The sequence below is a fragment of the Dipodomys merriami genome, unplaced genomic scaffold (genome assembly GCF_024711535.1).
Source record: "Dipodomys merriami isolate MVZ:Mamm:240054 unplaced genomic scaffold, mDipMer1.0.p SCAF_665, whole genome shotgun sequence".
Taxonomy (NCBI): Eukaryota; Metazoa; Chordata; class Mammalia; order Rodentia; family Heteromyidae; genus Dipodomys; species Dipodomys merriami.
The window spans coordinates 340001-350416 of NW_027206252.1; the positions used below are offsets into that span (position 1 = coordinate 340001).

The 10416-nt window shown below is 54.6% G+C and overlaps 1 protein-coding gene across 2 annotated transcripts in view; it reads right to left on the reverse strand.

Annotated features, from left to right (window-relative positions):
- The window catches only part of LOC138815753 (cadherin-4-like), a 120185-nt gene extending 110145 nt beyond the window's left edge, over positions 1-10040 (reverse strand). For both annotated transcript variants that reach the window (XM_070005130.1, XM_070005129.1), the window contains exon 1: positions 9989-10040. The gene's annotated coding sequence lies outside the window, so the exon portion shown is untranslated. The remainder of the gene's footprint in view (positions 1-9988) is intronic.
- Between the last annotated feature and the right edge of the window lie 376 nt (positions 10041-10416).

Here is a 10416-nt window from a genome sequence, read left to right on the forward strand (position 1 = left end):
TGGAGGCTTCTAGCTTGTTTCCATGGTAGCTAAGGACAGGCAGAATAAAATGGTATTTAACCAACACAAAATAACACCACGGGAAGACACCGCACCCTGCACGCAGCACACGCAAGCCATTTTGCATAGGCACCTGCCAGGGTGATGGTCTAGGAAGGGAGTCTCGTGCTGCAGGCCCCCGCCGGGAGACGGGTGCCGTGCCCGTGGGGCTGTGGCAGGTCGGAGCCCTGCGCTCAGGCTCCTGAGGCGGGCACCAGGCCTCCTCTCGGGTCAGAGGCCATTCTCCACTGCGCCCGCGTGGGAGCAAGGTCTGGCTTGAAGGCTCCATGCCAGGCGTCTCCGGGCACGATGGCAGTGGCTGCGCTCTCACACCTGTGTCTGTGTAACGAGGGACGGCGGGCGCTGGTATCATCCTCGTCGCACACGGGGGAGCGAGGTGCCGAGCGTCCCTGGCTGTGCCCAGGGTCCTCACCCGAGGCCACTGACCGGACCCCCGCGGGAGTGCCCGGCCGCCGCACTCCTGCCCAGCTCTGCTGTGGGCGTGTGCAGAGCAGGAGAGCCTCACCCTGGCACACCGAGGCTGGGCTGGTGCGGCCGCCGTGGGCTCCTCCCCGGCACCACCCAGGCCCGGCCGGTGCAGCACTGCCTCCCGGCTGGCCTCCCGCCAACCCCACCCAAGAGAGCCGCAGGTATCACCACGTGCCCCGCGTGCCGACCCCTAGAGACTTAGGGAAATTATGTGAAGTTAGAAAATCTGTAAACAAAACTGCCCTTCAGTTTACAGAAGAAAACATGTTCACAGTGAAAAAATTCAATTAACTGAGCAAGTTAAGAAAAAAAAAGTATTACTCATTCTGGCGCTAGCGCAGAACGGAGTGGAACGGTTCGTGTTGGTGTCTGTCAGAGAGAAAATGTCCCTCCAGGTGCTGGCAGCTCTGGAAGGCCGAGGGAGGTGTGGGCGGGGCCCGAGGGCAGCTGTGGGTGGAGCCCCACGGACCCCTCCCTGCACACCTGCCACTCTGTTCTTTGAGTGATGCTTGGAGGAGTCCAGCTTGGTGACTGCAGCAGGGCAGGGCAGGGCCAGGATGTACCTTCGCCTGGCGTCTACCAGGGTCTGGGCCAGCTCCCCTTCTCACAAGGGCACGGTCTCATTGGGTTGAGCTGCCCCAGACCCTCTCTTTTCTAACTCCACGGTCTCCAAACACAGCCACACTCCCTGGTACGGGAGTCTGGGGCACCTCTCTGCAGGGCCCATGAGCCTGCAGCGCTGCCGGAGCTGCCTGGCCGAATCCATCCTTCCAGACGCTGGCCCACTTGCTGTGTGTCCCCAGGTCAGATTCCTGCAAATGCTACCTGCAGGTGTCAGTGCCACGCTCCAGCGCTGCGGCGGCCGGCACACGGCCACTGCCGGCGAGCCACCGCTTTGGTAGTGACTGTGAGGCTGAATGTCGCCCGGATTCCTCCAGGGCAACTCAGCACTCCCATGGGAAATATGTGACCTCATTTGCATTGTCTAATTGAATTGCTATCAGCTCTCCTGCAAGACTGCACAAGAACTCTTCCAGATCCTGGCACCGTGCACCACACCCTCAGAGAGGACCCCTTTAATAGCCGCCAGGAGAGGCCAGGGGAGGAGACACTGAACTTGCCAGATTTCTGTGGTTCATCTAGCCGTAGCATCAGTGCCAGCTTGGTAAACAGAAGCCATGGATGGCAGAGGCCACACACACACAGGAATGCCTGTGAGAGAGGAGGCCACACACACACACACACACACACACACACACACACACACACACAGAGGAATGCCACGCAAGAGGCTGAGGCGTGCAGGACTGAGGAATCAGGGTCCCCGGAAAACCCACCCTGAGGGATGTTTCAAGGCTCCTTTTCATGAGCTTCCCTGGGACTTTAACTCTGTGGACCCTGCTTAGCAGGAGGCCATTTTCCTCTCTAGAACCTTCTGTAACATAGCTCTGCTTACCCTGCCTCTAGCTTCTGACCTGCTTTCTTGAAGCTCAGCCAGAAAACCGTTGGTGCGTGTTAAAAACAGCAGCCCACGGTTGAACAACCAACTATATGTGGCACCGTCCTCTGTCCCCCCCACCAAATGCACGCAAACAAGTGAATTACGGAAGAGCTGCGCCTGCCCTGACCCCAGGACTCCCTCCTACCCTTTTTCTTGTCCCAGCGCGGCCTTGCCCGCCTCCTGGTCCCCAGGTCTGCACCACCTTCAGTGCTGCCAGTAGGTGAGCTTCCTGTGAATGTGTTCACATGGCGTGGTGCCCACCTGCTTGTTTTCTTCATGGCAGGTGTGAGAGGCCCTCATTTTCCTGCTTGTAGTTGGACAGGCTTTGGGGTGTTTTTAGGTTTGAGCTGTCACAAGTAACGGTTGCTCTTAGTGGTGTGGGACAGGGAGCTTTGGTGTTCAGGAGCACCGTCCCGCTGGACACACTGTGGGTGCTGTTTGTGAATGGGGAGGAGCAGCCTTTTGCTCCCACCCACAGCCTAACAGGGTTGCAATGGCTCCACAGTCTTACCAACCTTTTGGTTGAACTCTTCTAGTGTTAGCCGTGCTGGTAGGTCTGGCAATGCGGTGGAAGGTCCCCATGGCTGACCCATCCCTCCCCATGGGTGCCACCCACCAGGCTCTCCTCCTGTGCAAACTGCCCGCTCAAGTCTCTACCCATCCTTACACTCGACTTGCGCTCCTCTGTGTCTTCTGCCTGGGAGGCTTCGGTTGCTGGCTCTGTAGCAAAACCCTTCCCACCAAGCTCCGCCTTACACTTTCTACTGTCTTCTGCTTGGCTTGCTTTGTGGTGTCTCTACCATTTGAGCCATGTCTCTAGCCTACTTTTGGAGATGGGGGTCTAGCAAACCTCTGCCTGGGCTGGCTTCAAACAAGGCCTCCTGAGTAACTAGGATTGCAGGCCTTGATGCCCGGCTGTAGGTACGTGTTTTGATGAGCAGAAGTTTTTCTTTTATTGTGAAAATACTGTACAGAGGGGTTACAATTACATGGGCCAAAAGTTTTAACTAATTATTATTATTATTTTGGTGTCAGTACCGGTGCTCGAACTCAGGGCCTCAGGTTCTTGCTCAGCCAAGGATTGAGTGCGCTACCGCATCTTGAGCCACACCTCCAGTCTAGCTTTTTGCTTGTTCATTGGAGATACAAGTCTCATGGATTTATGTACCTGAGCTGGTTTGGAACTGAGACTCTCAGATCTCAGCCTCTGCAGTAGCTAGGATTATAGATGTGAACTGCTGGTGCCTGGCACCCAGTTCTTATTTTTATTGCAGTCCTGTAGTCGCTTTGCTTCTCTGCTGGACGCTTCCTGGGTCACGGACCGCCCTGTGGCCACGTTACCCTCCTCCTTTTCCAGATGTATTGCTTGTCTTCTGCTTATAGGTTCTGAACCCACCCAGAATTGGTTTTGGGGTGTGCTGTGGGGCTTTGCGAGTAAGGGTGAGCTATCAAGGCGCAGGGACAAGGCACCTTTCCCCATCCTGCAGGAGGATGGATGGCCCCGGGCTGTGTTTTGCTTATTTTGCCTCCACCTATGGGAAAGACTGACTTATAATCACCTTTCAGTTGTGATTTTTGTTTCTGCTGTGGGTCGAGTTATCCTAGTCTGGACCTGGCTTTCGTCAGCAGGAGCGAGGTTCCAGCTGTAATAACTCCTGTTGCCGCCTCTTCATTTTGGGTGAAGTTCTTGCTGAAGATACAAGGCCTATGAAAGTCTGAGATAAGACTTGTGCGCTGTCGACAAGTTGCGTGGGTTTCATTTGAATTGCTCCCAACAACCTAGGCGGCGCTTACTAGGAGAGCCAAAGGGATGTATTTCCTTATGCTATAGATTTAAACTTCGATTTTCCTTCTTTGAGTACAACAGTTCAACTTTTCTTCCCAGGTGAGTTAGGGTAAGTTGGATATGTGTAGGCCACTATCCACAGCCATGTATATTTTAATTTTTCCAAGTCATTTTCCTAATGGTCACAGGCTGCTCAGGGGGCCCTCTTTTCCTCATGAAATGAATTATTTTCAAGTTAATATCTTTTCCCTGCTCAGCCTGACCGATTTAGTCATTGACAGAATCAACTTACCACTGATGGTGTCCCCTTTTTTTTTTTGCCAGTCCTGGGGCTTGAACTCTGGGCCTGGGTGCCATGTCTGAGCTTCTTTGGCTCAAGGCTAGCGCTCTACCGCTCTGAGTAGTTTATCAGAGCTATGAGTCTCACGGACCTTCCATGCCTGGGCTGGCTTTGAACTGCCGTCCTCCGATCTCAGCCTCCTGAAGGCGGGACAGGCATGAGCCACCGGCGCCTGGCTGCTGCCTTGTACTGTGCTGCCCCTGCTTTCTCTCGTGTCTGTGTTTGGGCTCGTTTCCCTCACTTCTCCTAAGTGCTTGCGTGTGCAGAGGGCTGAGTCCTCTTCCAGGCTTCTCGTGCGTGCACGCAGTGGCACCATTTCCGTGGCTTTCGCCGTGTGTCAGTTTCTTCACTCAGTTCCAAATATCCCCAGCCTTCTTGCGACTTCTTCTCCACCTAAGGTTGAGGGGAGACTTTTACTTGGCTTCGGTATCTATGGAATTATCCTCTTAGTTATTGATTTCTGGCTCAAGGGCAGGTAAGAAAACAAATTCTGGTTTGCTTTTAAGACATTGAAGACTGTGGAGTCCTGGTTAAATTTTGAAATTCGTCTGTGTGTACTCAAAAATCAGGGCTAGTTGGCAGCAGTGACTGTCGGTGTCCTCAGACATCCTGGTTGTGTGTGTGTGTCCTACTTCTGTTCTTATTATTTATATTGTAAAGGTGATGTACAGAGGGCTTACACTTACAGAAGTCAAGTCATGAACGCATTGCTTTTTGAACAGTGTCACCTCTTCCTTCATTTTCTCCTCGTTTTTCCCTCCTGGTCCCCTCCCCCACAAATTATGGTTCATTTCCAACATAGTGTCTGGTGAGTGCCACTGCTGCATTAGTGCTTCTTGTGCAGTGGACTTTAGTCTGTCCTTGTTTATAGGGGATGTTTTCCTTTGGCCGCTGCCAGTCCTCTCCTGACTGTCATTCATGTGGTGTTTTTGGTGGTAATAGGGCTGAACTCAGAGCCCTCTGCTTGCTTGCCTGCTGGTGCACAGCTGGTGCTCTACCACTGGAATGATAGCTCTATTTCTGGCTTTTTGCTGGTTAATTTGAGGTAAGAGTCTGACCCAGATCCTCCGGGGTCTGAGCCTCCTGAGTCGCTAGGATTACTGACTGAGTCGCTGGTACCTAGCTAGAAAGACCTTCCCTCCCTCCCTCCCTTTCCTTCCCTCCCTATCTTTCCTTCTTTCCTCCTTCCTTTCTTCTGTCTCTCCCTTCCTCCCTCCCTCTTTCCTTTCTTTCTTTCTTTGTCAGTCTGGGGCTTGAACTCAGAGCCTGAGTGTTGTCCCGAACTTTTCTGCTCAAGGCTGGTGCTCGACCACTTGGAACCACAGCTCCACTTCTGGTTTCAGTAGTTGATTTCCTGCCCGGGTTGGCAGGTTTCAGCACCCAGCCAGGCCTCGCTTTCTTAAATGGCTTAGCCAGTCCTTGGCCCTTCGTCTGTTTAAAATTGAGTCCTTAGCGTGAAGACCTGTTGCTTTGCCCGGCCAAGGACCTTCCGGCTCCTCACGCTGACACTGCTCAGGGCGGGTCTCCAATCGGTCTGCTGTGCCAGCTGCATTCGTGATGCTGCGGCTTTCCAGGATCACTTTTGTCTACTGAGAACAGAAATGACTGTAATAAAATTGTCATTTACTCCAAGGGCCTTTTCTTTGAGATAAAATCTTACTAGGTAGTTTAGACCAGGCTGGTTTTGAATTCAGGATCCTTCTGCCTCAGCCTGCAAGAGTTGAGATTATAGGCATGTGCTACCACACCAGACAAGAGCAGCAGCTGCTCCTTCTTCTCCTCCTTCTTTCATTTCCTCCTCCTTCTCCCCCTTCTCCTCCTCTTCTCCCTCCCCCCCTCCTCTTTCTTCTTCCCTAGACTAGGGTTTGAACTCAGGGCCTCATATTTGCTATTGGCTTGCTTACTTGGCTGATGTTCTACCCCTTGAGCTACCTCTCCAGCCCTGCTTTTTGCTGGTTATTGTGGAACTGGAGTTTCATGGACTTTTCTTCCCTGAGCTGGCCTCAACTTGTCACCCTCTACATCTCAGCCTCCTGAGTAGCTAGGATGGTGGATGTGAGGCGCTGGTGCCTGGTTAATACTATGGATCAGTGAGTTTTCAAAGACTTCATAGCAAATGCTTATACATTATTGCGACACCCTTTAATCTAAACGTCTAAAGTCTGAGAACCTTCCAAATCTAAAGCTTTTTTGAGTTACACTACGACATCAACATGAGGAAGTTCCACCTGGTGCTTGTAGCTCAGATCTACACTCTTTGCTGATGGGAGGATCTGAGATCTGAGGATCACCGTTTGAAGTCAGCCTGGGTAGAAGAGTCCTGGAGACTCTTTTTTCTAATTAACCACAAAAAAGCTGAAAGTGGAGCTGTGGCTCAAGTGGTAGAGTGCTAGTCTTGAATAAAATAAAACAACCTCAGAGACAACACCCAGGCCCTGAGTTCAAGCTCCAGGACTGGCATGCTCCTGTGCATGTGTGTGCACACACATGCGCGCGCGCGCACACACACACACACACACACACACACACGAGCATGCATATGTGCACATACACACACAGGGGAAGTCCCGACCCTAGGGGTCACAGTTGAACAAATCACATAAAGTGCCCTTTGTACCACGTATACAAGGTTTTTTAGACATGCTTTTAGACATGCTTCCAGCCCCATGGCACCTCATTACAGATTCTACCACCCGAGGTATTCTGGGTAAGGGATGTGGAGCCTCCTCCTCAGCTCCTCCTGCTCCGGTTCTTCCTGGCGTGAATGTGGGAGCTATCCGTGCACACCCCGGGAAATCTCACGCTGCCTGACGCACGCACACTTCTCTGTGCCCCTGTTCACGCTCTTCAGTCTTCCTTCATTTCTGACATTTCCCTTCAGCTCAGCTTGTGACCCGAGAACAGAGCGGGGCAGATTCTTCAGCTGCAGTTTGTGGAAAATGTCTTGATTCAAGGTGGCTTCTGGGAGGAGAGGTCTCCTGGATAATTGAGCCGTATTTCTGCTGTCTTCCAGCCCCCGCTTGTGCTGAGAAGCCTGGCCACAGCCTCTCGCTGCTCCAGGAAACCCTGTCTTTCCTCCTGCTGTGTTGGAGATTTTTCTCTTTGACTTTGGACTTAAGCTATTTTCCCACAAAGAGTCCAAGTGCAATTTCAGTTCTGTTTGTCCCGCCTAGAGTGTTAGGGTGTTCGGAATCTGCTGCTGCTTTTGGAGTATTTTTCTGCTAGTGCTTTGCAACCATTCCTCCATCTCCTTTCTCTTTCTTCCTCTCATACTCAAGGCTGATGCCTTCCAGTCCTTCTTTCCACTGCCATGTCCCTCCTGCGGTGTGTTCCTTCTGTGTCCCTCTGCAGACTTAGCCTATTTCTCCTGAGACCCTTTACTGCACCAGTTTTCTCTTCAATCATCCCGAATCTGCAGATGTGTATTCCCTAACAGGCAGTGATGTTATCGCAAAGCAACATCGATTCGGCCAAGGTCAAATCAGTTGAGGGCCCCAGAGTTTCACAGAGAGCCAGTGGTTAGGCTCCAATCGTCTCCCATTCTCTCTCCCCCAGGGACTGTGTGGGTGGGGCCCGTGCCTGAGGGGGCCATGTCCACGGCTGCAATGGGAGATTCTCTCGGGGACTCCTCCATTCACGGAACCTCAAGATGCAGGTCGGTACAGCACACCAGTAGTCCCGGCAACCAGGAGCCAGGTGGAAAACTCTTCCCTGTTCCAGGACAGCCCATCAGAGGTGTGTGGACTGTTGCAAAACACCCAGCTAGGAGGATGTAGAAGCCCAGATTGGAACTCCAATGGGGGGTGGCTGGGCTCAGAAAGCCACTTTTTCCTCTTTTCTGAATAGGAGTTCTCTCCAGGACGGGAGCTAGGCCACACTGCTCAGCTCCCTGGTCTGCGATGGGGCCGAGGGGCCGTCCTCCGGGGATGTGGGGTGGGGTCTGTGGGGTACGAGAGCAATGGAGGCCTGCCAGCCACAAGAGAGATGTGGAACGCAGTGCAGGACTGGTGGGAGGGGGCCGAGACCTCCCAGCTCCTCCATGCCTCGGGGGTGACAGGCTCACAGAGGCCTGAGCCCTGCCCTGGTCTCCTGGGTTTTTTTTTTGGGTCCGGTCGTGGGGCCTGAACTCTGGGCCTGGGCGCTGTCCCTCAGCTCTTCAGATCAAGGCTAGCGCTCTACCACTTGAGCCACAGCGCCACTTCCGGCTTTTTTCTTTTTTGCTTATGTGGTGCTGAGGAATCGAACCCAGGGCCTCAGGCATGCAAGGCGAGCACTCTGCCACTGAGCCACCTTCCTAACCCGTGTCTCCTGTTTTTGCAGGTTGGCGCCTTCCAGGCCAGCCTACTCTGTGTACAGGTATGTGTGTGTGTGTGTGTGTGTGTGTGTGTGAGTGTGCGTGCCTGTGTTCACACACGTGTGCATGTGTGTGTCCCTGACTGTGTGTGGCTGCAGCGTGTGTGCATGTGTGGCGGGGGAGAGGAGGGTACACCCCAACTGCAGACGGCATAATTGCAATCATCACCACTGTCTGCACCTTCTGTGGAGGAGCAGGGATTAATTGCATCAGAAATTGCTTCATTAGCACCTAACAAAAGGCATCATTATATTTTCAATTAGTGCCTTTTATCTGAGGCCTTCCACATGCCGCCCAGAGTCTGCTTTCCGCTCACAAGGTGCAGAGTTTCAGCCTCACCATCAGGGGCTTGGGGCAGGTTGGCTCATGAAGCCAAGGGGTGGGCAGGAGCTAAGTCCTAGCCTGCAGCTCCCTGGCTCCACCTCCCACTGGATGTCTGAGCCGGCTGCACACAGGCTTCTCACTGGGGTTGCACAGGAAAGAGTGAGCAATGAGCAATGCCACCTGACTTGGAGTCTGTAGCATCTGTGGGGGGCCCTCGATGGTGGGGGGGCTCACAGCTAGAGAGGCATTTAGACACGGGTTCTCTGCATGAGACCGCTCACACCCTCCTTCCCAGTGGGCGCATACTGTTCTCCTGGCCTGCTTTCCTGCTTCTCATCTGACCCAACCCACCTTCACTTGAATTCAGGACAGAAGACCAGACTGGGGGTTTCCCAAGGTGGAATCCTCGGCACTTGTGTTGCAAGCTGTTCCCTGGAGAAGGGTTCCTTGGTGAGACAGGTTTGGGAACACTTGTAGATGATTTCCCATTGGAGTCTCACAGAACTTGCAGTCACGGTGGGTCCAGGATAGAACCCATGCCACAGCCCCAGTCCCACTCTGTCAACCTTCCCAGCAAGGACACCCACACGTGCAGCCAGGCTTCTTGCTCTGTGCTCTGACCACACACGGTGGCAGTGACTGCCACGTGGGCCTGGAATCCCCCTCCCTCCCATTGCTGCGGGCACGGACACTTACGTTCTCCATGCTGAGGCTCCCCAGGCTGCCCTTCAGCGAGCCCCCTCCCCTCCCCCTCCCAGGCCACGAGGACAATGCAGGTGCAGAGACTCCAGGCAGGGCAGGGGTGGGCAGGCCCTGCTGGCTCCTGACACACACGGACGGCGGGGTCTCACAGCACACACACTGCTAGGCCGGCCCTGGATGGCCCGCAAAGCCGAGTGCTGAGGAGCGGGGGACACCAGCTGTCCCTCCTGTCCACCCGCAGACGCAGCGCGGGGCGCACACAAGCGATGCTGAGACTGTGAAGATGGAGGCACGGCGAGGCAGACTGAGCCCGGGGCCTGTGCCCACCGTGACAGCGCTGTGTCGGGAAGGGCGAGGCCAGGCTGCTGATAGCGTGGCCCTCAGTGCCCAGCGGGGAGCCGCCCCCAGGACCCTCGGGAGGAGGGGCCCCTGGTGTCCGGGCGCAGGTCTTACCCTGTGTCCGGAGTGCGGGGCTGCGGTCTGGGCCACCAGCAGCCGCACCAGGGCGTCCCACTGCTCGGCTGTCTGGCGGTCCCGTGCCGTCACCGTGAACGCCACCTGTTCCGACGGGATCTGCAGCTCGCGGGTGGCGAAGACCGTCCCGTCCGTTCCCACCTTGAAGTCCAGGCTGTTGGTCTCATATTGGGTGCCCTTGGTCCCCAAACAGCTGCTGAACTCAACTGTAAGAGGAGAGGAGAGGGGCAGTCAGGATGACCAGAGAGGCCAAAGGCAACCCCACGATGCACAGCATTCTGTTTCCCCAGGAGCACGGGGCTGTGGCCTCAAGGAGGCCCCAGCGTGGGAGGGAGGGCGCTCACTCTGCCACGAGGGGCTGGGTGAGAGGCACAGAAGAGGTGAAGGAGCGGGACGTGTGTCCATTC